The sequence below is a fragment of the Peromyscus eremicus genome, chromosome 22 (assembly GCF_949786415.1).
Source record: "Peromyscus eremicus chromosome 22, PerEre_H2_v1, whole genome shotgun sequence".
NCBI lineage: Eukaryota > Metazoa > Chordata > Mammalia > Rodentia > Cricetidae > Peromyscus > Peromyscus eremicus.
Window position 1 is genome coordinate 8,133,070 of NC_081437.1, and position 26,216 is coordinate 8,159,285.

The following is a 26,216-nucleotide window of genomic DNA, read 5'->3' on the forward strand; positions in this document are numbered from 1 at the left end:
TCTGCAAGCACGATCCATACTAAGTTCTAGGTCTTATAGCCATTTTAATGTAGTGCATAAATCTCAATGATATTCAAATATATGCAAATAATTCCTACTCACTCAGGGCTTAGCCCTTGTCTCAGTTTGTCAAAATCCTTTCCTGGCCACCCTAGCTCGTGGATCCTAGCCTCTCACAGATACCCCATGATTCTCCTACAATGGTAGTTATCCTACAATGGTAGTTATCCAATTTTATCATTTTCAAAGCCCTTGTGCAATCCTCATATTGTCTCAGTCATTTTGTTAAATGTTTATTTCTTCTGTAAATTGTTGGTAGAAAATAATAGAAATTGCTTTGCATTCAGGCTACCAGTTGACATTAATGCTGTATCTCAATGCTAGACCATGGCCCAATTATCAATACATTATTTTATTATGCTAGAATAGAAATCATATAAAGCTCTGTACTCACATTTTTAAGTATACTGTACAGTACCTTTAGAACGATCTACATTTTTAGCCTCTGGCCATCCTGTCCATCTTTCCAAATTCAAGCTCAAACCAGCTAAATGGTACCTCCACCTTCTCCACACTGCACCACACCTGGCAGCCATTTTTGTTTCTGTGACTTTGACTCTTCTCTAGGACCTCACATAAGTAGATCCACACAGGGTTAGTTGTTTTGGGACTGGTACTGGTCATTTTGTGACTGGCTTATTTCACTTAGCAGTATGTCTTCAAGGTTCAAATGTATCAAAGCTTGTGACAGGATCTCTTCCCTCTGGAAGCTGGATCTCCCACCACATATACATATCACCCAATCTATTCATCTGCTTAATGACCACATGAGTTATTTTAACTTTTGGTTACTGAGAATATCACCAAGAGCAGTGTACAAATATCTCCTTGAATCTCTGCTCTCAGTTCTTGGAAGAACATACCCAGTAGTGGCCTTGCGGACACAAATTTTAATTTTTAAAAAATTATATATCAAGAAAACATCAGCAGCTATGGCATTTCCAATGCCTGCTAGCCATGCACCAAGTTCTACTTTCCCTTTCTCTACATCCTTGCAAACACTTGTTATTTTCTGGTGGGTTTTGTTTTGAGTTTGGGGTGCAGAGTTTTATGTGAAGAACACAGCTCCTATTTAGGTCAGTGGATCTGATAAGAAAGTGAACTGATTCGGTTACTGCATAGAGAGAGGTCACCGTTAAGTAAATAATTTAGCTCTCACAGCCCAGTCTGGCTTAAGGGCACAAGAACTGCTTCTGAACATTTCCAGCTGCTTCGCATTGGAAACATAAGTGAAGGAAGCTAAGAAGAAATTCATCGGGCAGCATCCTTACAAGACCAGCATCAGCCATTTCTGCAAGTGGCCTGCCCGGTCGCCAGGAAGTGGCACCCCCCAGCAGAGGCTGCTCTGCGCACCCCTAACTTCAGGCCCTTCTGCTTCTGGAAGTGTATAAAAGGGCCTATGGAAACTGTGGCATGGGCCATTAAGAGCTGGAAGGAAGGGGGAGTGGAAATTACAGCCATCTGAATGCAATTGCCTAGCTTTATCTTTGCCCAACACTCCAAGAGCCTATAAACATCAGTGGAGGGAAAAGGATTTAATTTCCAAAGACATAAAATTTTCAGAGCTTTGTGACCTCTGAGAGAATAAGGCCAGCTGAGAAAACGATTTCCTGAAGCTCAAACCCAGGCTCAGGAACGAGGCCACCAGAATACTTGCGAGTCAGCCTGTCCTGCTGGGCTCCTTGGGAGGAGGAGTCTAATCCACTTAACTGTCTCCCCAGGCCTAGAGTGGGGCCTGTGCAGAGCTAGGAGAGGACACTTCTCCTCTGAACCAATATTATCTGCCTGGTTCTTGTCGCCCTGACTTGTTTTACTGTCTGGGTTTTAGTACTCTAATGAAGATGCAGGGCGCATGGGGACTCTGCACAGAAATCTGGTATTGTCATGGATCCGGGTCAGTTTATGGTGAAGATTGGATTCTTCACTCCTGTGTCAGAATCAGACTTGGAAAACACTAACCGGCCTATCATAGGCTTCAACTCCCTCATTGTGTCTGTGGCCCACTCCCCCCCCCCCCCCCATCTACACTGTGCTCCCAAGAGTAGGGACAGCGGTGACGACAATGACAAGCAGCTTCCTCTGCGGCTCTGCCATTGACATTGCATTATCCAATGCATTTATTTGATCCTCCACATAACCTGGTAGGTAAACAAACCAAACAGACCTATATGAGCAAAACACAGGAAAATCAAGCCTCAGTGCTCCAAAGATCTGTCTTCGTTCTACTGGTGGCTTCCCATTCCTCTATGTCAGCCAAGCACATGCTAATGTCACAATGAAAACTCTTATCCTAAGGGACCGTTCCCAATTACCTGCTAAGAAAGATGGAGCCCAGAGGCTAGATCTGCACCATAGGTGCTGTGACCGAATATGGATTTCATGTGTTTATGACTCCTTCAAAATATGTCTGATAAGTCTTTCCTGCCCTTCTCCTTTTAGCGGTAGACTAGTCTACCTGTCTCCTCAGTCAAGCCTGAAGTTGATAACTTGCCCACAATGAGTAGAATGATGGTGTATGATTTCAGAAGCTAGCCCCATGACTCCATCAGGCTCTGTAGAGGCCAGTATCTACATGTGAGAACAGTCAAGCGGCCACATGGAGGCTCACAGGACACCAACTGAGACCTCCTGCCCTCAACCAAGTGAGACTCGGGAAGTCTCCAGTTTCCCAGAGCCAGTCACATCTTACCATCTAGAAGACTGGCTTCACCCCCAGCGAGCCCCAAGCTTGAGCCAGCAGCTCCTGAGCTCCTAACCACAGAACCCGTGAGGGAAGGGAGGTTTCTTGTTAAAACTACGGGGTTTGAGGGTGACCTGCCATGTAGAAATGGCAAACTTTGACACTGGAAGAAAGCTGACCTTTGCACATGTCTTTTCTACCAGCATTTGGGAGACAGACGCAGGTGGATTTCTGTGAGTTTGAAGCCAGCCTGGTCTACACAGTGAGTTCCAGACCAGCCAAAGCCACAGAGCAAGTGCCTGTCTGAAAGAAAAAGGGAAGAAGGGAGGGAGGAAGGGAGGGAGAGGTAACCTTTGAAAATTTATTATTTATCCAGATACCACTAATGTATGCTTCTTTTATTATAAGTATAGATAAGAATAAAAGACAAACTTAAGAGTTACTCATATTCTCATCCAGAAATAATCATTTGAACATAACTTCCTGCTTTCTATTTGTGCACTTATTTTACAGAAATGAGCTCATGCTATTTGGAATCTATTCCTTGTCATTTGGTGATGTTACATGCCATTTTAGAGTTCAGAGTGCCTTCTTTGGAGGCTATTTCAAATCACCAGGTATAGGGGCTGGAGAGATGGCTCATCCATTAAGATCAGGGCACTTCTCTTGTGGAGGATGCAGGTTTGGTTCTCCCTCTCAGCATCCATGCCAGGCAGCTTGCAACCCTAACTCCAGGGGATCTGATCTCCAGTTCTGGAATATCATGCGCTCTCTCTCTCTCTCTCTCTCATACACACACACACACACACACACACACACACACACACACACACACACCCTCCTCTCTCTCACACATACACACTTAGAAAATAAGTCTTCAAACCACTCAATGCACATCTACAACAATGTTTAGGATAGCTGTGGAATATTTTACTGTTTAAAATGTACCTAATTATACTTAGCCAAACTCTTTTATTATTAAAAAGAGATCTAAGCTGTTATCCATCACTTCTCATTTCTGGGCTACAGTAGAAAACTCCACACTTTTATATACATGCCCAATTATGTCCTTTGCATAAATTGCATTTGCATAAATTGCATGTAAATGCCAGATAAGATTGGTAAATGCTAGGTAAGAAATGGCTGTCAGACACACCGAAAGACGACAGAGATTGGGCCAATATACATCCTAAAAACAGTTCGCCTTGGTGTGCCTCTCATCACACCCTGCCCAGCGGTGGTGATTATTGATGGAAGCCAGTTCTTAGCCACAGTGCCGAATCTCTCAGGATGGAGTTTCAATCCAACCAAGGTGAAGTTATTCTGGTGGCCAAGGAAACAGTCCTCTGAAATCATACACCTCCTTGCACTGTTCCTTCCAGTTCTGTCACCCTGACCTGACATTGACTCCTCTTAGCTCATCCGGGGACTGTGTGGCTGGAGGCAGAGGCCATCTTTGCAGTGGAATGCAGTTGTGGCTAAGTGTGGCAACACCCCTCATGGGCTTCCGGACATTCGGCAAGTATCTTGAGCAATGGTGCCTGGCTTCCCATAAATATCCCCACTCCGCGTCATTCTGTGACCATGGCCATTCATCTCTTTGACCTATACAACTTCCTAGTGCCACACTGATCAGACGGGACCAGTTAGCACCTGTGCTCCTCCAAAGTCTGAAAGAATGGATCACCATCTACAAGTATCAGACAGGGGACTGCCGGCCAGGATAACACAGATCAACAGACAATGAGCCAGTAAAAGAGCTGCAAATTTCTACACTTCCTCCTTAGGGGACAGATTTCTAGATTGGGGCATATATCTCATACCACGTTAGATATTTCTTTTCTATTGATGTGTATGTGTATATGTATGGTGTGATGTGTGTGAGAGTTTGTGTATGCATGTGGTAGTGTAGGTCCACTTGATGCCACAGTGTGTGAGTGAAGGTCTGAGGGCAATTTTCTGGAGGTAGTTCAATAGCTACCTTGCTTGAGGCAGGGTCTCTTTTGTTATTTCTGCTGTTGCAATGTGTACTGCAGGCCAGCTGGCCAGTAAGCCTCGGGATCATTGTCCTGTCTCTACCTCCTATCTCTCTATAAGAGTGCTGGGATTAGATACATGGTACTGTCCCAAACTCAGGCTGGCAGGCTGGCACAGCAAGGCTTTACTCACTGGGCCCTCACCCTACCTCAATGTTTTCCTTTGTAAGAGTTGCCGTGGTCATGGTGTCTCTTAGCAATAAAACCCTGACATGGTTTTTAATGATTGTCTGCCCTGTACGCTCTTCCTATGAACACTGACCAAGCAGGCCCAAACACATGTAGTCTCTCTCTGATGACTTATGAACACTCAGATTTTGTACACGTCCTGAGTCTTGGCCAACTGCAGACTTTTACTCTGTAATTTACTCATATCAAAGTATTTGTGTTCTTCATTAAGAGGTAGGTATGACGACTTAAAATTTCCCATTTTCACAAGGAAAATATTCACATTGTGCTTTTTGTCTGAAAAGAGCCAATTACTTGATTCTAATATGTAAGTATAATTTATCAAAAACTGTGAAGGAAGAGTCCAGAAAGAACTCGGGAGACAAAAGTATGCACATGCTGAGGACAATTCTTTGGAACTCAGAGACAATGCCGTCAGGGAGACAGGGTGGAGTCACAACGTTCCAGAATGCCTTCCCAACCACAGCCACTTCGGGTCCATGACTTCCAAACGTCTTCCCTTAGACAATCTCTAGACATAGTAAGGACAACTAGTCAACCATGACTGACACACACCTCAAACAAGGCTAAGTGACTTGGAAATGGCCACACAGCCAGGTTCAATGTGGGAACCGGGACGTTGGTCTCTTCACACTGCAACAGAGCAGCACCAAGGTCAGTACGAGTTCACTCATGGGTGCCTTTCCCAGGTTGTGCACATCACGACAGCCATCAGGGCCGGCACCCTACTGAAGCACTCTTCCCTGTGGAGGCAGAGCCACACACTGAACTTGAGCTAGAGCTCAAATGCCAGCCCCTTCGAGTCCTTTGTCCATATTCTCTACCTTCAACATCCCAGCTCCAGCCTCTGTGGGCACCATAGTATTCCCTCTACATCCATGTGGATTTAGCTGTCTAAGAAGTTGCTTGATTTCCAGTGCCTGGGCGAGGAGCCAGGACTTCTTCCACGGGGTTTCCCCAGCGCCAAGCAGAGGATAAGAGTCCAGTAACATTTGCTCCAGCTGAGATGGAAAAGCTGACATCATTCACCTCACATGCCATAAGAATGACTTCTACCAAACGATGAATAAAACATGATTGTTTTACATAAACTCGGCGCTCACTTCTTTCCCCTACCAAACTGTAGTTGTCAAGAACTGACTAGGCTTTTCCTGGGGTCTTACAGTAGAAAAAGGATTGAAACTCTGAATATAATCTTAGATTCCCTTTTCAATCACCACGTGGCTAGCTTGTCTTGGTCACCTATACCATTTATTCCCACCATCTTAGGGCGAGCCTGATGACATCAGGGGGCACAGAGGCAGCCAGGCCTTCCTACTCTACAGTACCGACTTTGTTGAAGATAAAGTCTCATTCGATTTGATCTCTGAAATACCCCAGCCAATATTATTAGCATCTGGCTCAGCACTCAAGGGAAACCACCATTGCTGTAGCTTCCTGTACCCAAAGTGACAGCAATGAGTACCAGGAACCAGAGACAAATGAAACAGAACCCACTCCGCAAACACATGCTCTCATCATTTTATTTCTCAAGGGACACCTATATGCCTCTCCCTTTCCCTTAAGGTACAGTCCAACACACACCCTCAGCGACACACACCCTCCCTAAGCAATTGTCACATGACACTCCAAGGATTAACCAGGTAGAGTCTAATGCTTTGATGGCACAGATGAACTCATTTTTTTTTTTAATTTTTAAGTATGTGGTGTGTTTTTTGTATGTGGTGTGTGGTGCATGTACTTGTTCCTGTGGATGTGTACATACATGGAGGCCAGAGGGCTGACACTGGGTATCTTAATTGCTCTCTATCTTTAGTTTCTTTCTTTCTTTTTTTTTTTTTTTTTCAGAGCTGAGGACCGAACCCATGGCCTTGCGCTTGCTAGGCAAGCACTCTACCACTGAGCTAAATCCCCAACCCCTTTAGTTTCTTTAGACCAGCGGTCTCACTGAACCTAAAACTTGCCGACTTGGCTAACTGGCTGGCCAGCGAGCTTCAGGGATCTGCTTGTCTCTACTGCACCGCTAGGATCAGAGGTGCACGCAACGTCATACAGCTTTCTGTGAGAGTGCTGGGGATCTGAACTCACGTCCCCATGCTTGCATGGGGCAGGCACTTAGCAAAATAAGCTACCTCCCCAGCCTCTGATGAGCCCAGTTTTAAGGTAAATATTTGTTGCTGCTTCCAAGGGATATGCGGAGAAAGTACTCTGTGCTGGGCAAAGTTGAGTTCCATATACACCATCGGGCCCCTTTCTCACAGGGACACCACACAATGGCATCACTACCCACACCTTAAAGCTAAGTGGAGGGACTTACCAAAAAGCCATTGCCTGAACCTGGTGCTATGCAGGTTGCTCCACTGTAGACTCTTCACTATTGATGTAACAAGAATCCCCAGAGCTTTCAATCTATTTCTTCCATCTCAAATTTATCCCGCTAATTTTATTGGACTTTTAACTTCTCCTCCTTGGCATTCACTACTTAGCAGAGTAAGCCATTTTCTTAATCTTGCTTTATCCAACTTCTTTATTCACTAGGGATGAGGCAGATTCTAAGCTCTTTCATCAATCCTGGTACCTAGTGCTTGTTGGCTAAAATCAGAGCTCTGAATGGAACCTACAAAAACTGATGCCACAGTTCATCTGCATGAACTATTAGGCATGCATTTGCAATATGTATTATGTATCTATTCTGTGTGATGATGACTGTGGGATAAAGAGTACTGGAAGGATAGTGTTTATTGCACACATGCTAGGTCCAGAGAAACACACATGTGCATGTATTAGCTCTAGGTCTGAAGTATATTTATGTCCATTTTCCCATTGAGTAAAGTGAGACTTGCAGAGGTTAGAAGCCCCTTGGCTGGAAGCAGAGGAGCATGGATGATAGACCAGAGCCCACTCTTTATAGGGCATCTCACCTTATGCTTGCCATCATGTTAAAGAGTCTCTGGACATACAAAGAACAGACTGGGCCCTGGCCTAGTGATAAGCCTGGCTGGTCACTAAAAATAGAACCTACAATTCAAAGGAGTGGACACGGGAATCAATGGACATCTCAATAAGAGGCACCCATGTGGTGAGAAGAGGAGGTGCTAGGGAAGGTCTGAAGTAGAAGGACATGTGTCAGGCTGGGACAAAAAAGACAGAGGATGATTATGAAAGGCCATATCTACCTATCAGCTCCTATCACACTGACCCCACTGGACAGCAGCCATTTTCATAGCCAAGTCTCCAGACACTCCAAGGGAGCAAGCCACCTCTTTGTGTTTACTGCTCAGCTGAGTACTTTGTCTTCTGACCCTTCCAGCCCTCTCTCCTCATTGTTCCATACTTGAACTTTACTGTAGACATAGTCTTCCCAGTTCTACAAGGACCGTGAAGAACCCAATCTGAGCCTTTCAGCACTTCTCTAAAGAGCAGCATGAGCAGATCCGAGACAGGGCAGGAGACCCAGGCCGACCTTCCCAGTGAACTGGCTAAGCCACTGCCCTTGAGAAGTTACCCATCAACATCAATCCCAAGGGTCCCATGGCTGACTGCTACAGGTTCCTCACTCTTCATGCAAAGAATGCAATGACACAGATCTACGTCCTATCCTGGTGCAAGCCGTGGGGATGATCCAGTTGCAATCCATGAGTGTTGGTAAGCTCATAGCCCATCCAGGAGCCGATGTTGCTTAAGTTCATGCTGTACCTACTCTGATTATATAGCTAAGAGTGTCAGTCTTCAGAAAGTCAAGATCTTCAGTACCAGGCTACTCAAGGGGATCCATTAAGCTACCCAGCCTTTCAAAATCCCCCTGGAAGCAGACAAAGTCTGCTTTTGGTTTGTATCATTAAAATAGAAAAAGAAAAAAAAAAAAAACCCAAAACATCGCATCCATCCTTCCCGCCTTCCTTGCTGCTCCAGGTTGCCTGGTCTCTACTGATGATTCTACACTACAGCCCTGTAAAATTTCCCTCTTCCTAATTGTTTGTCTCCTTTCTCTTAAAAAAGAAAGCACCAGGTTATCTCCCAAGCCCCCGTGTGTCCAGTACTGCAGTTGTGCATAAAAGAAATACAAAGAATGGCAGCATGCTGTCCATTGAGTGCATCCAGCAAAACAAAGAGGCATCAGACATAAATGGGCCTGGGGATCAATGCACACAGGTGCCACCAGGCCTCAAAGGAAGTGGCCCTCTCTCTGAAGGGGTCAGCCAAACTTCAGAGGAGCAGAGGTTTGATGAGGCCAAGAGCTCAGGGAAGGCATTAGAGACATCAGAACTAGCAAAGAGAAAGACACATACGTGGAGAGGTGCAGAGTATGTTTGTGAGCCCGTGTAACTGGGGAGAGAGTTTCGGGAGTGAGTGGTAAGGTTGAAAATGTGCTGGGCAGGGCCAAGAAAGGGCATAGGCTTGATGCTCTGGGAGAACATCAAAGATGTGAGCCACCACAATGCTTTGGTTTAGGTTAAGGCGGCGGCGGCGGCGGCGGCAGCAGCAGCAATGATTGGACAGAAAGGACTGGAATTAGGAACTACTAGAAGCAGGAAACCTGTACACAAGATTCTGAGGCACCTGACAGTGAAGAGCACCTGAGCTCCTGCAGTTGCCATGGTGATAGAAAAATCAGAGCAACATATGCAAATGACATTGTCATGGAAAGCAGAGGCCCTGTGACTGTGATGGCCAAGGAGGCAGCCCAAGATGATAGTGGTCTTCAGAGGGGACACTCACTTTTTCAGGTGCTTGGTGTCAAGATCCCCTTTCTCTCCAGGAGAACCCCTGCTCCAGGGCTCTTGAGAGCCAGGGTTGCTAGAGAAGCTGGAGACGTTAATACACCTTCTCCTACTTAGAGTCTTTGCTCAGGTGTGGGACCTCCTGCAGTCAGATGGTCCCAGAGAGATGGTTCTAGAATTTAGTCCCATAGGAAGCAGCCCATGGTGAATGAGTATAATTTGGACTCATCTTCCCATAGCCCCACAGAGGCCAGTCAGTGCTCCAGACTGATTAAGTCTTTAGTTAGGCAATGAGTTTCCAGTACGTTCCTTTTGTCCAAATCTCTTTTCATTACCTAAGGGTATCAGACTGGTACCAATGCCAAACTCAACCTATGCTGCTCCCAATCTCCTTCCCCAACTCCCCAGACAACAGAGCCTCTTGCTCTCCTGAGCAACTGGAGCCTGCATGAACACAAACACTCGTGAAGTACTAGCCTGGACTCAACCTGTTAGGCAACAGTCCCAAGGATCAACTGATCTGTATGGGATTCCAGGACTGGAGCTGCTATCACCCAAATCTTCTGCTATCCCCTGCCTCTTCCATGCTTTGCCCCCAACACAGAGCTGGTAAAGTGTGCTGGGGAGGTATTCTGCATATTGAACACTGACTTGAATCTATTTCTTCTGTGGAAATCCCCCAAATCCCTCCCTCAAAAGTCCTCATCTCTTTGGTGCCTAGGAAACTTAGTAAAAATAATGACAAGAAAAGAAAAAGAGGGATATAACTACATCTTGATAATTTTGGCCTCAGAGTCATCTACGGGGAAGGAAAATAACAAGGACTTTTGTGTCTTTGGGTTCTGACACCCAAATTCAAACTACTGCAAATCAAAAACACTGTGGGGGTGGGGGTGGGGGTGGGGGTGGGGTGGGGCATCTGCAAAGATGGCTTGGCAGGTAAAAGCATTAGTTACGCCAATCTGGTGAGTTGAGTCCTCAGATCCCACAGTGCAAGGAGAGAATCAAAGCCCCCAAACTGTCCTCTAACCCAGACACATGCCATAGCACATGCACACCTGCACTCCTTCACACATGCACACAAACACACACACACACACACACATTTCTTAAATGTTCCAAAAATCATACTATACAGAAAACACACAGGCTCTGCCACTATTTCCCAATGAACATGTTGTAGCCATGTATAATATAACCATGTAGATATAACCATCTACAACATAGCCATTTGATAGTGCTGTCATTTACATGCCATTTATACTGCACTGGATTTAAGTGATCTAGGGATTTAAAACACACAGGAGGAAGCAGGGGCTGTATGCGAACATCCTCCCATTTTACAAACGGAATAGGAACAGTCACAGGTTTTGGTGTCATGCTGGGAGGTGGGGCCGAGAGTCAATACTGCACAGAAAACCAAGACAGTTCTATAGATGTTGTAACTTACCCAGAGCCGATACTAGAGTTTGGATCCTGAATGTCTCCCAAAGACCCGTGTGTTGCAAGCTTAGTGCCCCTAACCCATGACACCATTGTGAGGTGCAGAGCCTTTAGGAAGCAGGGAACAGAGGAAGAATGTAAGGTTATTGAGTCATTTCCATGCAGAAGATTTGAGGCCCGGACCAACCCTCTCCTCTTCCTCTTTTTTTGCTCTCAGCCACCATGAGGTAAGCAGCTGTCTTGGCTATACCCTTGATACCACAATGCTCTGCCTCATCTCAGGCCCAAAGGCAATGTGGTCAACCGACCACCGACCAAAACCTCCAAAGCTGTGAGTCAAATTAACCTTTCCTCTTGTTAAGTTGAATTAGCTCAGGTATTTGTTCCAGTCTCAGAAGTCTGACTAAGATAGTAGATAACTCTTTAATCTAGGCATGGGCAGATGTGATTACATAATTCTTTCTACTATTGATACAGAGCTTCCCTATTAAAAACTTAGAGATTAAACCCTCACTATCAAAATGAAATGATTATCCTTTAGAGTCCTAGTACACATGCGAGGTGGATTCACATTTCGGGTGATTGTGATAAGTAATCACTCCGGGACAGATCAGCAAGTGCCCGGCTCCATGTTATTAGGAAAAGCCGGGATTTAGTAGTAATGCTAGCCCTCTACTTACTAAAGTGCTTACAGAGAACAAGAGGCCTCTAGTAAGGGCATCTGTGCTGAGGGATTTGATCCTAGAGAGCACAAAATCAGGAGAAAGGCAGTGACTATCCACCACCCAGCTCAGGCAGTGCTTTGCATATCCGATGTTCATGAAAAGTAGGATGCCAAGCAGTAGACCTATGTATACACAGGAAGCTACTACCCATCTCATGACTTCAAGTTCAGTCAAAACATATAAACATAGGAAGGGCTAGAAACATCCTGAAGGCTATGGATATGCCATGTCTACCTTCCAGAAAGTCTGCTCAATTCTGAAACCCCCAGCTGCCCATTAGTGAGAAAGTAAGTCCCCAAATGGTATGGCTGACTTCTGAGAACCCAGGGTAAGGGAGGAAGCCTGTGAGCACAGAGTTCAGAGCCTTTCCCATAGCTGCTGCCCTGTCTCATGCTTACACTGTGACCCAACAAAACACTTTAGAATCACACACGCCACACACTCAGGTATTTACAGCAGAAAATTCAAAGCCATGGGAGATGCGCTACAGAGCCTCTGCATGTCTAGAGTGTCCTCTTTTGTTCTCCTTCGCATTGACTGATTTCCAAAGGCTGCCTGCCACCTACCTTCACTCTTGGTCTGGCTCTCACTGCCGACAGGGCTTTGCTGACCCAGCTGCAAGTCCTTAGGAAATGCAGCCAGTCTTTCCCACTTGCCCTGCTCCTGGGCAGATGCCACATATATTTGCATCTGAAATGCTCCTTTTTTCCTTCAAGACACTCACTAGCGACCACAAGGTCCCTACTCCACCATTCTTTTCCACGAGCAATATTATCTGCTTCTGCGAGAAATCAATACAAATGAGACATGATCTACAATAAACACCCTGTGGTTGCTCCAGTTTCCAATAGTGATCACAGGCACCTCCAGGGAGCCCTTGGGGATGACTCATGGGCCAGACTGGATTCCTGTGAGACTCTTCTTGTCCGCCAGCTCAGTGGCTCCATGCCTTGGCTTCTCTATGAGAGGAAGATGCCACATGCACTCCAGGAAAGCCCATTGCTGTGCTAGTAAAGGCTCCAGACAGAGGCTGTGTCGAAGGGCAGTTCCCTATAGGAATGGGAACCTCTTCCCCGCAGTACCAGCCACTTGTTCTTCAAAGAAGCATTTCTCATTGCTAGGAAACACCACTTCTGCATTTTCTTAGGCAGTGGCACTTTCCTGTGGTCAAGCAAGTTTGGTAGAAAGTTGTATCCCATCTAGAAGTTTACAACATTGGCATGCTATGCAATAGGAACATTTTAATGTATGATTTCCCTTCATAGCAGCCAGTGAGACTAGGGTTCTTGAGAACTTCCCTTAGGATAAGGTACCTCCAGTTTAGCAGTTGCAGAGCAGCTAAGAAGGAAGCCACATTATAGACCTATGGCCTTCTGCTACCCATTGATGGCATTGTCCACACAAGACACAAAAGGCACACAATTATTTTATAATCCAGCTAACTTCAATTCTGGCCTCCTCTGCCAAACCTGGAAACAAGGGTCTACTTCTTCTGATCACAAATACAAGGGATAACTCTGACTTTTACCTACCAACGTTTTATATGCACACTAGCCCTGAAAGGGATGGAAAGCCAGAACCCCATCCCTCAGAGCCCTTGTAGCCAATCATTCCAGAAATGATTTCAGTCTGGCCGATGAGACTTATGTTTGCAAAATTCAGAAAACTGAGGAGGGAGAGCACACTCCAGTAGGAGCTGACCTGGCTTTTGTATAATGGTTTTCTTAGCCACTGTTCCCGGCCTTAGGGACCAGCTTTCATGGGTGCCAGGAGGCCAGACTGAGACATTGGTTTGCAGGGTTGGCTCTGGTAGCGAGGGCACAGTCTGGACCAGTCATGGCTACCTGACCATCTTAATTACCGCAGTTGCAAAATGGTTCTGGAAAAGCAGCTTCAGAGAAAGTGGCTTCCTGTTGGAAACAGGTGCCTCTGTGGTCCAGTTCTTTAATATGGTTCAAGGATGATTGCTCCTGACGTCTCTACCCAGAGAAAGGTTCAGAACACCTCGTCATCTCTCAAGACATCCTGTCTCCTACACTAAGTTCTTTTCTTCTCAAACTTTCTAGAATAGGCTCTTTTTTCTACACCTGATCCTGGAACCACAGCCCACAACCCAAGCTGTGCTCAGAGCAAGGAGGATCTTACTTCCCAGACTTGCCTTTATGGCTGCCGGATTCCAAATGCGGACTACAGCTCTGTTCCGTTCAGATGAGAAGCCACCTGTACGGCTGGCTGGGGCCCAAATGCTCACGTACAACCTGCCACGCTGACAACTGTACATGCATGCTGGGTCAGGTCAGCCAGCTGTCTGCCTCCTGAGCAGTAATGAACTTGAAACTCCTTGGAGAATAGGACTTTGTGACCTACCACAGTGTGAACCCCAATCAGCACCAGACATCGGAAGCCACAGCTAAGAGCAACACACCCGAGTTCTAGTCCCAACCCATGTAAAAGGCTTCATTCCACTTCCTCTCCTGCCTTAAGGAGAGAGTGACGTTATCTGTCTCATAGGAAGACAGGAGACGAACAGGCCTGGAAGGTCTTTGCAAAGAAGGATACCATTTATTACTACTAATATTATTACTGGTATCCAGAATCACAAGGAGGGGGGAATCCCTTTTCTACCCACTTAAGGGTACCTGGTAAATCTTTAATACTCATAACTTCAGCACATTGGCATTTAGAGACAAAGTTTTATAAGCATCATAAAAACCCCGGATGCTCAAAGTGCAATGCTTCCTTTAGATTATAGCCATGCACTGGAGAGGTGTTAAGAAGAAAACCCTTTTTCTTCTCTGGTGCTGTCAAAACTCATTTCCAGACTGGCTTCACCTTCAAAGCTTTGTGTGCACTCTTCAAGACGGAAGTACGGCTCTTGAACGCCAGCTTGTGTAGGATTGGGGTTCTGAGGCTAGTTTTGTTTTGAAGCATCTGTCTTGTTTCTCTAGTGTTTGATATGCAGAGATGAGAAGTTCACGCCCTACTCGCACGTCCCTGAGTCCTGTTCACTAACAGTGCACTCTGAGACAGCAGACAGCTGTGAAGCAAATGGGTCTTCAGGAGAGTCTGGAAGAGAGCCAGCCCTAGGTGACTAAGAACTGAGGTACTCGGGGCTCCAGTACCTGAGGAACTCAGGTACTCACTGCATAGAGGGACGCTAGGATAGGGAAAGGCAGAGAAGGGTCTCCATCAGCAAATGTTGTGGGAGCTCAGGAAAGGAATCACCTCACTGAACACTCCAGGGTCCATCAGGGGGATCATGCCTCAGGGGTACCCCAAAGCCCACGCAGGATATGTCAGGACTACACATGCCAGAAGAGATAGGTTAACACATACACAAACACAGTCTTTTTGACAACAACATATACACAACTCCATGGGTTTCTTTACAGGATCCTCAGAGCATACAGAATACCACTTTTTAAAAAAAATTGTCTTATTCATGACACTATAGTAAAATATCTACATTAAACACACACACACACACACACACACACACACACACACACACCAAGCCACACAGACGTGTGTTTAAAAAAAAAACCATAAGTAAAGCCATTTCACTGTGTAACACAAAATGATAAAGGTTGTTCTGACCCAAAAATATTCATTTTAAGATATTTGAAGCATCTTCTTTCTCTGGAGAACTAAATCCCATCTGTTATCAATGACGGTAAAGAAATCTGGGTAGAAAATGACAATACAGTGCTTTGACAGCCAGCTGGACCAAATGCAATCCAACAGACCCACAGATTCGTGTAGGTGACCCGACTCTACAAGATGAAGGCGGCCCAGCTTGACGTGTGAATAGGAAGATGTGCTCTATAATCTACCCAGCCACGCTCCGCAACCCGATTAACAGCAGCTGCTTCCCCCAAGGGCACTGGAGAAAGAGCTGTAAACATAAATGTCATAGGCAGGGGGGCTCTGAAAGCATATCCTTCCCAGGAGCATCGCTGTATTCTTGAGGATTTAAAAAAAGGGGGGGACCTTCGTCAGGTCCCTTTTGTGCGTGCGCGCGCGTGCACATGTGTGCAAGTGCATGCATGTGTACACACACACACACACACACACACACACACATCATTCTATGTGGAAGTCACATGGCATGATTAAATTTAACTGGGTGGACCTGTAGAAAACCACAGTATTAACAACCTAATTCTGAGGAGAGGTTCATCCTGCAAAGTGCAAGAGATAATCCTGAAAGCTTTGGACCCGTAGGCACCACTTTCAACATCAGATTTACATCCCTGAGTACCGAGGATGAAAGGAAGGATCTCGCTGCTCAGTGTGGCTCAATACCCTGCAAGCTACCGTAGATCTTCACCGTTTGGGCTCTTAGTGAAAAAGTACAGCCTGTATATAACAGGTCACATGCAGCTTATATAAGTAGTGGTGTGGATTTGTGTGGCCATGCGGATGTACCCAGGCACACAGATGTTTCTGGAAAGTCAAGAGGTGAACGAGTCACCTTTGGGCAGTGTGCCTCACCTGCCACCCTGTCAACTTTGATTGTATGTGTTACTTTCAACCTGGAAAATGCAGCCACAATTTTGTTTAATCACTGCAAGAGCCCACAGGCCCATAGCTCTGACGGTGCACTACCAGCCTGCCCAGTCGCCAACAGGCTGTAAGGAAAGACGCTTCATAGCTACAGAATCCAATACAGCATCGGGCCTATGCTCTCTCAATTTAGTCTCGTCATACTGTCATAGGAACTGAGGCAGGATCCTCCCTCTGACAGTTACTGTTCTCATTCTACTATACAAAAACAGAGGTCCCAGAGGGCAAGCAACCCGCCTAGGACCACAGGCCTAGAAGCAGAAGATGCCAAACCCGATTCAGGATTCCTTCTTCATAGCCTTCCTGCCTTTACACAGTGGGCCTTGGGAGGGTCACTGCTGGGATCAATTCATCCAGCAGAAAGATGGGGATGTCATTTCAATCATTCCCCCAGCAAGTGAGCTCACTAGAAGTGGCATGCATCCCTTTTCCAAAGCCATAGTAAGCACCGGATAACAGAGGTGGGAACTGGGTTTATGACAATTTGCATAAGCAAATGTTCTCGAACCTGATACAAGGAGAACAGCCCAGTGGCGGGACATAAGGCCACCCACTCTGGAGATGATTGCTAGAACAATAGGGACAAGACTTAGAAGGCCAAGAGCAGCTTTATATAGACCTGAGCTGCGTTTTCAAAACAGACTACATGTGCGTGCCGCCCTCCCCCCCCCCCCCCCGCCCCAGCTCTATAGAGAACTGGAAGAGGGGAAGCAACCTCCAAGGGAAAGATTCTCAGACCCCAAGCACATCACCCAGGCGGGAGAGGCTGGGAGCCTTCTGTCTACTCTGCCTAGGCCTTGACCACACACCCTGTTCTCACGATGGCTGTGCCGAAGGCTGGACAGGCCAACCCAGCTTCTCCTTCAAGCATGACATGACAGGGATGGAAGGAAATCTTCCAAGACGTAGAGAGAGGGGAGGGGCCTTGCTATCTTCCACAGGCGCTTTCAGGCACAAGTGAGACTGGCTAGAAAGGCAAAAACCATATTATACTTACCTCTTCTCACTTCACCTCACAAAACCCCACCCAAACGTGTGAGGAAGAGGAAATCAATCATGAGGGCCTGGTCCTTGCAGGATGGGGCGCTCTAGACTTCACAGTTGGCTCCTGCAAGAGCAATGGCCCCACAGCTGAGCCAGCAGTGGGGCCTGTAACACTGGGATACTCACCCACACCCAGGGGCAGCCAAGAGTCAACCCTATAGAATCCTCCAGAAGCCTCAGAATCCTCTCCCAACTGCTTTGTAGCATGCCAGCTTTCAATCAATGCAAATGCAATGGCCAGTTAATCTCAACAAAAATCCAAATCCATACTTGGCTCTATTCGTGAGCAATCTGTTTAGGGAAGTCCCCAAATGGTAGGGTTGGAATGCAGCAAACACACACGTGTACACCCAAGACGCTGAGTGGAGGAGGCTTTCAGTTTGCAAAATGCATTCAAATAGGAATTAAATGAAGGATTTTATTTTCTGCTTCTTTTTCAACCCAACTAAGCCCAAAGAGCCTCATATTTGAGCCATGATGCCTCGTCACCACACATTGCTGTGAAGTCTTGTTAAGTCTAAGTTGATACTTCCTGAATGGTAGCCAGCTTTCTCCACTACTGCCCAGTCCTTGTGAATGGAGCTTGCTTGCTCCCTGCAGAAGCTTGTCCTGCCAAAGGTGATGACAGAGGCCAGAGCTGTCCTGGAATCAGCTGCTTGAGTAGTGCCATGGAGAGCTTTTAAAATGAAAAGCTCAGTTCTGGCCAAGAGCAGTGAGTGGAGTCATGAATTCCAGCTGGTAGGGTGGGGTTAACTCCTTACCCAATGCTGCCTGTATGTAGATTTCCCAGGGTGAAGGCTTAGCTTGGTTGTCAACTTGACCCACCTGGGAAGAGGAAGCCTCAATGGAAGAACTGCCTCCATCAGATTGACCTGTGGGCACGTCTATGGGGCATCTTCTTGACAGCTAATTGATGTAGGAGGATCCAGCCCACTGTGGGCGATACCATCCTTAGGTAGGTGGGTCTAGGCTCTATGAAGTGGTAAGCTTGGGACCAAGCCAGTAAGCAGCATTCCTCTATTGCCTCACTAGAGAAATTCCTGTCCTGATAAAGTATCTGACTTCGCTCAGGGATGGACTGGCATCCATAAGCTGAAATAGACCCTTTCCTCCCCATGCTGCTTTTAGTTGTGGTGTTTATCACATCAACAGAATGTAAAACCGGGGTACAGGGAGTCCTCACCAATTGAGCCAACTCGCTAGGGAATTCAGGAAAGAAAAATGTCCAAGTGTTTTGCATTCATAATTTTCCAACATTATTTCCGTCCGGAGTAGTCTCTGATCTCTCTCGATTTGTTCCTCAACCCTGCCATTGTCAATAGGGGCCAACACCACAGAGCAACTCTCTAGTGAAGCATACCCCAAGGTGATGGCCTCGGGCCACTGTGTGGTCCAGAGCAAGGAGGTTGTGTTACTCCACAGCAATATTTGCTTACAAAAAAAAGGGAGTAACAAGAAAAGAAAAAAAAGATAAAAAGATCTTTGATTAAAAATATTTCCAAGTAAGTGAAGTCTTTTCCATCAGCTCATTTCAGTAAGAAATCTCGAATGGGTGGACTTTAAGAAGGAAATGGCTGCAAGTGGATAGTCTGAAGTGTAAGGAGAAAAAGTGTAAGTACGTAAATACAACCACACAAACTTCCTTGCATACAATGGCTATTTGTAAGGCTTTCCTTAATACAATTATAATTTTCATCAACAGAACAAACACAGTGAAAATAAATGGAAATTATTTGAGGGTCCTTGTATTATCCAGGAAAGAGGGTAAGAACTCTGATTAACTTTAAAACTTGGCATGTAGGAATAGACATAATTAAGTGGAAATTTCCAAGGTAGTCACTAGAAAAGTAGAATTCCCATTTTCCAAACCAGTAAATGGAGAAAAACATGTTAATTTAGCTCAAAAGTTACGGAGGAAAAACAAAACAAAACAAAAAACTAAAGATAGGTCAAGGCCTACGAATGCTAAATTTAGCCCCAAATGTAGTTAGTGATTACATTAAACATAAATAGTCTAGAAAATCTAGTTAAATGACAGAGATTAGAGGTGGGGAGAAAGCGCAGTTGCTGAAGTGCCTGTCGCACAACACTCACTTAAAAAGCTGAGCACTGTCACACATGTCTGTAACCCTAGTGCAGGGGTGAGGATGCGGGCCATGTAAATCAAGAGAGTTCAGGGACTAGAAGCCAGCCTAGACAATCAGCGAGTCAGTGAGTATCGGCTCCAGTAAGGAAGCTACCTGATGTTGACTTCTGCCCCCCTACACAGAGAGAAAGAGAGAGAGACAGACACACAGACGACACACAGACACGGAGAGAGACAGAGAGAGAGTGAGACAGAGAGACAGACACAGACACACACAGAGACTGAGAGGACAGAGTGACACACAGAGAGAAACAGAGACACACACACACAGTCAGAATTGGTTTTCCAGCATCCAGTAATACACTGTTTACAAGAGAAGGTAAACTATAAAGAATGAGAGACTGTTGATTCATGCAAAAGTAACTATCTAGGCAGATATATAGCTTCTGCCCAGGCAGGCCTAGCACTGGAAAAGCTAGTGATTGGTCAGTGTGGTGAAAAGAAGAGAGTAAAGTGAACTGTGGCTTAAATCAAGCCTGGACCAGCCCATTTAAGAAATGGCCAAAGGGGCATCCATAGTCTATCCCCAGTGGTTCGAAAGCACTCCAGAAGAAAGAAGACATCATCGTGTCCATAAAGGTGCAGGGCAACGGGCTTTGGCCAGTCCTTTCAAACACACACAGTGAACAACGTGACTCATTTGGGCAGTGACGAGGCTAGAATGTCAACTGTGAGGTTAAGGAGAAGTTAGAGACGACCTGGGAAAACACTGCCTGGGTTAGACGGCAGCTTGAATTTGGATCAAGTCATTTAGACTGATGTTTCTGCGGACGAGGAAATGCTGAATGATTTAAAACCCGGGAGTAATTTGCTGAGCCGTGCACTTCCAGCCACTCAAGGAAGATGGTGGGAAATGAAATAATAGGAAACGAGAGGCGTGGGGGGGGGGGTTATCAGACCACAGTTGGTTCCAGCATTTCCTGATGCATGCAGGTACTCAGAGATGGCAGATGGAGTGAGGAGTCTCAGTCCCCACATGGGAAGCCATAACCTGGAGAATAGATGGGGAGTTTTGGCATTTACAGAAACCGATTCCCAGGGCTGTTACCAGATGCCAGAAGCTACTTGGTTTAGAATTATAAAAACCTGCCTGTTACACTTTCAAATAAACACTTGTTTATTTATTAACATCTACCCAGCATTATGGGAAATACACAAGACTCAGAGCTTTCTGCGGGAAGATACGCCATTCATTGTCAACCACCATGACACTTCCACAGCCTCTTTGTGGCCGAAAGTTGGCTGTATGAACATGTCCGGGGCTTGGAGTTCAGCTGTAGACACTTAAGCTTCCATCTTCTCCCACCACTCTGTTCTGGCTGAGGAAGAATAAAATTAACCCCTTTTCTGTGTGTGTGTGTGTGTGGGGGGGGTGCATGCATGTCTGTATGCATATTTGCATGCATAGGCACATGTGTGTAAGTGGGGATGCGTGAACACGTGGGTAGAAGCCAGAGATTGATGTCAGGTACCTTCTTCCATTTTTCTACTTATATATTGAGATAGTCTGTCACTCGAATCTGCAGCTCATCATCGATTGGCTAGTCTAGCTAGCCAGCTTGCTTGGGAGATAGCTTGCCTCTGCATCCCGAGTGTGATGATTACAGGCAGGCCACGGCTTGCCTGCATTTATGCAGGTGCTGTGGATCCAAACTCTGCTACTCCAATACAGGAAGTACTTTCCCCACTGAGCCGTCTCTCCAGTCCCGACTGGACCTTTTTTCTACCTAACTCCTCTTCCCAGAAATGCAAATCACTGTCATGAGGGCTTGAGATACAAGTTGTCTGGTGTGAGCTCTCCTCTACAGGAGGCTCCAGACCACACCTCTCTAGTCCCTGGGTTTCAAGGTCATCATCCTCCATTGGCAGCATCAGAACTATTTATTCCTCAACTAGAAGAGTTCAGAACGGTTGTGAATGTTGAATCAGCAGGCTTTGCGTCATAACAACTTGATTCAATCAATACATTAAATTGCAGACAAATTAGATACGCTATAGAGTTCTATGGTGTTGATGTTGAATCTTGAACTGAACAGTAAAATTGCCTCTCCGAGTGGGAAAGAAGTCTGCATTTGATTCTCTTTCCACACTCTGCCCTGCTATTTCCAGTCCTGGGCTCAGCTGGAGGAACCACCTAAAATGCCCACCAGTTCCCAGGGTCCACATCATCCTCACTGTCACTCCTGTAGCAGTTGAAGGGACCTAAGGAGACCAGGTGCACCCACTTGAAGATCTGTGCGCATGTATACAGTATGTGGCAGTTATACACAGACAAATATACTCCCTTCATAGTCAAAATAGTGTTCTCCATCTGAAACAAGACAGGATATGCTAACCTGATATCAACATGGGCTAAATGGACATCAGCTATGGCCTCCAAACCAAAATAAGCCAGAACCAAACAGAATGAGGCATTTCACTCCCGAGTACCTCCGCCCGCCATCTGTTTAGTGGCATATTCTGAAATTTGAGACCCAGTGCCAGCAGCAGGCAGAAAGCAAGAATCCTCTCTGTAAACAGTGGTATGCATCTTGCTGGAACTACAAGCCACCAGCTGCAGTTAATCAGCAGGAATTTAGAACCCGAAGGCGGGGTTAAGATGGCATTTTAATTAAAAAAAAAAAAAACAAAAAAACCCTAGTGCTGCACCTGAGTCAAATATTTGAGTCACCCTATAACTACACCTTCCTCACTCCCCCCCCCAATGTTATTTTTCCTGAAACTAAAGCCAGAGAGAAAGACAGAGACAGAGACAAAGAGAGAGACAGAGGAGAGAGACAGAGGGGAAGGGGTGGGAAGGAAGCAGGGAGCCTGGCCAGAGTGGCAACTGGCAACCTACTAAGATACAAGTGACAAGTCGGGCAAACAAAGCATGGCCCAAATGTCAGGAGGACGTACTTGGGAACTGGCTGCTCTCTCCAGCTGTGCTGCCGCCATCATTTGGCCCTGTGGATGGTAGGGTGGGAGGCTAGAGGACAGGCAAGTTTGGGGCACACCAAATAGTTACAGAAGCCCCTGGGGCTGCTGCTTCTCACCATCAACAGGAATGGAGCCTTCCAGAGAGGTCAGTGGAAACTTGGGCAGTGGCTCCAGCAATCTGGGATCCAGCTTGTTGACTAAGGGATGGCAGACCCAAGACTACTTCAAAATCTCTCAAGGAGTTGAAAGTTACAGGATTAGAGTAAGTTTGGGCTCCAAAGTGGAAGGCACCTGCATGGTGTGACTTTACAGAACTGTGTAGATCAGGCTTCCACACCCAGTCCTCTACTGGGCACTCACCACCATTCACCCAACAATACCATGAGCTCGGAACTGCGGCTCCAATGCACAGAGAAGAAGACTGACAAGGAGGAGGAGGACGAGGTTTGTCCAACATCTTTACCCCTCTGGAATTCCCTTCTAGGACAGCTATGTCCAGGTGAAAGAAAATATATCTCCTCACTGGCCCACAAGGCCAGGATGAGAGACTCACCTGTTTCAGGAGTCACCTGTTCAACACTTCTAATCCATACACTTCATTTTTTCCCTTATTTCTACTTTTTTTTAAATTTTATTTTTTGATCACCACCAGGAATTGATTCTAGAACCTTGTACATGTCAGCCAAGTACTCTGCCATTGAGCCACACCCCCCATAGGCACCATACTTTAAGATAGTCTGGATTGATTGGGAGAATAACTCTCAGAGAGGAAGTGAGGGGTGTCTCACGTGAGGCAGAAGGATGCCCCAGGCCCCTGATGGAAGGAGGAAGGAAGACTGATCCTCGGGCAGGGGGAGTAACTGCTGATACCATTTAGCAAAGAGAAAGACCCCAGCCTCCGGAGGAAACAAGTGTTTCCCAAAGGCTAACCTCAGAAGGCATCACACTGGGCAGAGCCTCTCCAGACAGCTATTGTAGGGGGCCCGTGTTTATCATTTGTGACCTACTACACCTTCCATGAATCTCACACCATAGATGGGCCGCCTATGAGATCGCCATCATCTGCTTTTTATCTTACATTGCTCATCAAGATGAAGCTACCATTGTTGTCCTTGGGTGCTGTGGCTGTGGCAAATGGCCACCAACCATTCAAATGCTTCATCTCAAATTTTTGTCTTATCTCTTCACTAGCGAGTAGCAGACTATCTAACGTCCACACCATTCTTGAACGGCATTTGGGAATGGAGTTGGAAAGCTAGGTAGTGGGTACAGTATATTAAGACAGTTGAATGTATGTGTGAGTCCCAGAGAACTCTCCCCATTTCACAGCTATTATAAAACTATAATGAAGGGTGTCTCGTGATTGTGATGCTAGCATTCTACAGAAGATAGCAGTTTCAAGGCCAGCCTGGGCTTCAGGAAAGACCTTGTCTTAAGAAACAAAGGAACAGAAGTGGGTGTCTGGGTGAGCACTGGCAGAGCTGGGTTCTATTCCAACTAACTGAAGAACCTAACCCTTACTTCATATGCTCCAGTTTCCCCCTGAGAAGAAGACAGTCTAGCAGGATGCAGTCACCAAGAACACCCCCAGGTCCCAAGCAGCATGCTCTCCCCTCCAGACTCGAAGCTCCATAGACTACCTGTGAGCTTATGAGTTCTCAATAGTTCCACCATGAACCACCTGCTCAAGTCCAGAACGTGCTCAATAGCACCCAGACATCAAGTCAGACACGTCCAAAATGGAACTCAAATTAGATACCATGCTCTTGAAGTCTCTTCCCTCTGTCAGTCACAACTCCATTCTTCCAGGTGCTCAGAAGCAACCCGGTGAAGACATCCTTCACTTCTCCCTAAATCTCCCAGTCCGCTTCGAGCATGTCAACACAATCCAACTGTATGTGGTTGAAAGATGTCCAAAATATACTTCCTCCCCGACCCTGATTCCGCTGCTGTCGTCACTGGACTAGATCAGAGCTGTGGCTCCTGGCTCCTCCCCTGCTCCCTCCACTGTCTCTTACTACCCACTCTTAAGAAGCCAGAAGGGTCCCATCAAGCCTCAGATCAGGCCATGCCTCTGCCCAGAGCTCAACAGTGGCTCCCACCTTCCTTTGGAGCCAAGGCCAGTTCCTAAGTGTGATGTTACAAGGCCCACTGAGCTGGCTCTCGGCTCCCTCCCTAGACTTCCTTCCTGCCCTGGGACTCCCAGATCTCTCTCTTCTCTGCCCACACTGGCTTTCTTACATGCAGGGCCTTTGCATCCCCTGTCTTCCCTGTCCTGGCTGCCTTGCATCCCTGCAGGATTATAACTTCCCCCACACCCCAGTTTTCCTAACTCCTGGGCCCCTCCCCCACCACCTAGTTCACTCATATCCTGCCCCACCTTTTTTTTTTCCCCTTCGTTTTTCCTCCTCAGAATTTATATTTTCCCAACCAAGTACGATGTGTCTTTAGTATTTCTCAGGAGTAGAGATGTGTCTGTGTTGTTCATACTCTATCCTTGCTGTCCACAAAGCAGATAAAGCCAGAGGGGAGGAGTACTTGCTCTGGGTGGTCTATGGCCCTCAGGTTGCCTGGGGCGATGCAGTAGGTGGGAAAGAGGCCTGACTCTATCTCTGAGCTCCCTCTCAGTACCAGCTCAGGCTCCTGCTCTGGCTCCGGGGGAGTCCTCTCTTAATCCCTTAAATCCTTGCCACTGACCTGGCTTGGAGAGTGGGAGTTGCTTCTGCTCCCTCATCTCTGTGCAGGAGAATTACCCCCCCCCCCCAGGATGGTGTTTTTAAAGCTTAATCCCATGTAAACCTTCAGCTGTTTACCTGAATCCTATTTAATCTCCCATAGAGAGCTGCTTCTAAATCATCTCCTCTGGAAGAGGCACACAGGCCCCGGCTCCTCCTCTAAGATGTTTTTATTGCTTTTGCTGCTGAGAAAGCAAGCTTTCATTCCCATCAAGAGAAGCCGCACAGAACAACGGAGCAATTATTTATAGTGTTTTTCCTCGGTGCTAGATTATCTAACCACAGGCTTCCCAGGGCATTTAATCTCCAACAGGTAAAAGGCTTTATCCATTCAAACGCTATTTCGGATAAGCAGCCCGGGCAGCAGGTGCACACGCATGTGTGAGTTCGCTTGCCCTTAGATTTGTCCCCAGCAGGGAATGCTCCTAAAGTGATGGCCACGCACATGTGAGTGGCTCTTGGAAGAGGACAGAGCCTGCAGGCCAGGCCCAGGCTTCCTACTGAGGAAGTCTCCTACGGTAAACTAACTCGGCCACTCGCTTTAGTCTTCCTGAAGAAACCACAGGACCTGAGAGGATCCTTGAAGGTATGGATCATTTGCAGGCCTGACTTTGACAAGTGTCTTTTACGAACAGCCATGAGAACCAGCCCTACTGTGTGCCCAAAGGCTCACTTCTAAGTGTTGCTGGTCCTAGTCTCTTGAAAAACCCAGGGTCCATGTCACACCAAGGACCAGGCACCCAAACTCTGCTCCCTTCACTGACCACTACAAGCCAATGAGAGGCGAGCACATTACCGCCAGTTTTGAACAGCTCAAGAAGCCTACCAAAGTGACAGGGCCAGAGGGTGGGCGCGTCCAGAAGCTACACGCCAGGCATATCCATGCCTGTTCTGTGTCACAGCTGCTTCCATGACGCTAAACACAGGAGCAGGAAGGAACTTTGAGCTGCAT

At 46.5% G+C, this 26,216-nt stretch overlaps 1 protein-coding gene and 1 long non-coding RNA gene across 4 annotated transcripts in view; one reads left to right on the top strand and one right to left on the bottom strand.

The window, feature by feature from the left end:
- Window positions 1-26,216, bottom strand: part of Prkce (protein kinase C epsilon) — a 512,360-nt gene that overhangs the window by 265,990 nt on the left and 220,154 nt on the right. The gene's annotated exons all lie outside the window — the stretch shown is intronic.
- LOC131897354 (uncharacterized) lies at window positions 5,385-6,056 on the top strand. The gene is made up of 2 exons (XR_009375659.1): window positions 5,385-5,619; window positions 5,883-6,056. It is a non-coding gene; the product is annotated as an uncharacterized LOC131897354 (long non-coding RNA).